The sequence below is a fragment of the Macadamia integrifolia genome, chromosome 11, assembly GCF_013358625.1.
Source record: "Macadamia integrifolia cultivar HAES 741 chromosome 11, SCU_Mint_v3, whole genome shotgun sequence".
In the NCBI taxonomy this organism is placed as follows: domain Eukaryota; kingdom Viridiplantae; phylum Streptophyta; class Magnoliopsida; order Proteales; family Proteaceae; genus Macadamia; species Macadamia integrifolia.
The window spans coordinates 31,989,852-31,993,689 of record NC_056567.1 but is presented as its reverse complement, the minus strand read 5'-3'; positions in this window follow the sequence as shown (position 1 = coordinate 31,993,689).

Below are 3,838 nucleotides of genomic sequence, written 5' to 3'. Positions count from 1 at the left end.
TCTCAAAAATCTTGAAAAAATCCAAAAATAATAAAAATAAATAAATAAATAAATAAATAAAATTGAGTCATTTGAATGCAAAGAGCCTGCGAGGCTAACTTTGACAAATATCGGTGGTAATTGTTGAGATTAGAAACATTATAGTTATATAGAGAAAAAGAATGCCAACTGGTTGTGTGACTTGCACTTGGACAAATCTCCTGTGAATTGATTACTATGGCCCTTACAAAATGTAACCCCCCTTCTTAGTTGCTGCTTCTGCCCCCTCATTACCATCTGCGGTGGTAGAGAGGCAACGCAACCAGGTAGTATTTCCCTTCCCATACTTATAGGGAGATCTGGGGAAAGGCAACTTGACCTCTACCGGACATAGGGCCTAATGGAAGCCCTTGAGAAAGCATTGACTAGAGTGGGATTTTCAACTTTTATGAAGGGTGGGAATGAGATGATTATTTGCCCCTCAATGTTTCAGGGCATAGGCGTCATGCTGCCTTTTAGATTTCTCTTTCCCATACTTATAATATTCTTCTTATGATAGAATACTTTATTTTTTTGCTAAGAATTAGCATATAGACTTTATTAAATGGAGAGAAAAAAAATAAAGATTACAATGATTGTTTGGCTACTATTCCAATTTCGTCATGCCTTCAATAGAATAGCAACTCAAACAAATAAGATAACTAGCAAATTATGAGAATCTGTATCTAGGACTCATTTGAGCATCCCAAGTAATATCCTCAATAATAAATGACAGAATACTTCTAATATGCAAAATAGATGATTTTCTAATGGTTCTCCAATATTTACTTCATAATATTTTGAAAATATCTGAAAATTTAGAAGGAAGAAGCGGTCAATACATTGTCATTTTGCCATCGGAAGATGTGAACTGGCGAAGTCATTCTAAAGAGACTAGAAAAGACGTAGTCATGAATATGAACAAATCCAATAAAGTTGAGCGTTAATGGTATGTTGATGTTATCTTTGATGGGGCCACCTAGAAACAAAATGTCTAGGATGCACACGTAACTCACGCGTCTCACACTCTGAAACACAAGGATGTTTGTTTAATTCACTTCTCAGTACTTCGTCTCTGCCCTACATAGACTTGCGTTGTGTGAAACATGTGAACAAAGCTACTTGTTGTAGAATAGAAGTACTTATCTGATGATTCTTTCACAGGATGAGAGTGTATCAAATTAAAATGATATACCAAGATATTGATGAAAGGCTAAAATATGTCAATAGGCACTCTTAAAGTCAATATTTGCTCCCTTTAATTTGGTGCAATTGGGTTGGTATCTAAAATTGACTGTAAGATAACAACCTATGGTTGTCAGCAACAAACGTGCACTCGTCCTTTGCATCCCTTCAAACGTACGTTGGAATTGTGCTCAAACCATAGCAGATGCAATGCAATCGACAAGAACCGGAAAAACAGTACTTTATTATGCGAACATGAGTAGCGTAACAGTCGTATGTAGAGAGAGAGGAATTTTTTTTAGCCCAAATATTATCTAGGACCCGGGCCAACCCCTAAAATAATATTAAGAATCAAAGGAAACATTAGAGGATGACAATGGGGGTATCCATGGGGTGTGTGTGCCTTCTGGTTTCAATAAATGAGATTAAAAGATCCCAATCCGAGCACTAGGATTGCACTCTTACAAATTAATATCTCCTTAGTGAGACATACTAGCTACGTAGAGGCCCTAATGATTCCTAGTCACATGGGCGGAGTCCAAACCCAAATGTGAGCACTTTAATCCAAAAAGATGAAAACAAAACTAGACCAACCTTGAATTAAAAAGAAACCACATTGTGCCTCGACTTGCACGTGTAAAAAATACCCAGAACCCACCAAACACATGGGAAGAGGGAAATGTTCCTTCAAAAGCTTTGTCCCTTATAATTCTCTTAACTATGTCTGTACCTTTTTCCCTTTTATCCACATTGGACTAAACACTCCACACATAAAGGGCATTGCCCAAAAACAAATCCAATGAGATAAAAGGCACAAAGTCTTGTTAGAGGGAAAGAAAATACATCAAACAAGACAAATGACATATTTTGAAACTCATTTATATAAAGGGAGAAAGAATCGTATTCATCTGGTGTTTGATACAACTGAGTGTGGAAAGACCCGTTGCTCCTCTAGGAGCTGGGTATTTTCACACTTAACTGTGTATGGACATAGGGGAAGCGAATGGGCAGAGTTCCTTTTGACCTATCTTAAAGGAATTCAATACAACAATCCCCCATAATTTTCAAAATATCAATAAAACACATGATTGTGTGAGCACATAAGAATGATAAGATTCATCGTTATAGATGTCTTTCGGTCTTCAATCTGTACTAACTTATAGAAAAGCAATCCTAAAATGATGCAAAAGATAATGGAAAAAAAAAAAAAAGAAGGAACAAGCAATGTAGACAGATTTACTAATTAGACATCTCGAACCTTTGATCATTGATGTAGCCGGCTGACCCACCACTCATGTCCTAGCATTCAACCCTTTCAGTATACTCTTTTATGAATAGACATTCTGGCAATATTCCCATAGTGGTTTTAAAATATTTAGAAAATTCTTATAGGAGACAGCCCCACTCCTTACATTCACTTAAATTAGCCCTAAATTTAAAGTATAGATCAGGTAATCATATGTCGTTTGAACCACACTTGAAATCCTAAATTTACACTATGGTTAATAGACCTTTTCTGATAAAGAGTTTTAAACTCATTTTCCGATCATCGCAATAAATACTACATTTCCATCTATTACTGGAATAGGCACTTCAATGATAGTATTATTCAAGAAGTAACTTTACTTTTATTCTTTATCATCCAAAAAAAAAAAAAATCCTGTCTTCCTTTAATTGTGGGTCCTACCTCAAAAATGTCATTGCTATCCATCCATGGCTGCATTGTCGCCACTATGAATAACAGCATGATTTACGGTAGCTAAGAGGAGCATGCAATATCTTCAGTTTGGTCTACTGGGTGTCCTTCGGTTACAATCGTCATCAACCATTGTCTTACAATCACTAGTTAGATCTGCTGCAAGAAACCTACAAGGTAAGAATTTCATTTTTTTTTTCTTCTTGGTATCTGCAGGCAGTACTGAGATATGTAGTGGAGTAGACCATATGATTTGATTATAAAAACTTTAATATAATTACCTTTTCAATTCCATATCTAATGGGGTTTTGAACCCTTGTTGGTATCGGCGGATAGAAGGAGGGGGGAAAGTTTTTCTATAGATATAAAGCTTATCATTGAAAAGCTTCATCAGCTGAAAAGCTCCAATCCTTTTTCCTCGGTGACAAGTTCTTGTATTTACGGAGTGGACAAAAGAATTCGCAAATTGAACGAAGATGCCTACACTCCAGAGGTAACCACCGCGAAGCCAACAAGCAAAACTTGCAGATGCAAGCCATGGAAGACCTTAAGTCACGATACGTACAGGCACTGCTTATTCGAACAAGTTTGCCACGCTGTCCGGTGGATTATGTTGAAGCTCTCAGTAATTTAAAAACTGAAGAAACCCGTGGGTGTTACTCAGATCCCATCGACCCATTTACTGATCAAGAATTCATAGAAATGATGCTCTTCGATGGCTTGTTCATCATTGAGTAATTTCGAAAATTTTCTTATTTTGTTAACATCGATGAAAATGATCACATACTTTATTCCGATTTAAGGGGAACAAGGGTTGTGCGTGACTTGTTATTGCTTGATGTCAAATTAAGTCTTCATAAAGCATTAAATTCATCAGACATAGCAAAGCGCCAATTGGGGTCTTTGTGGGCTTGGGAGAAGCATGTAGGTTCAGAGGGT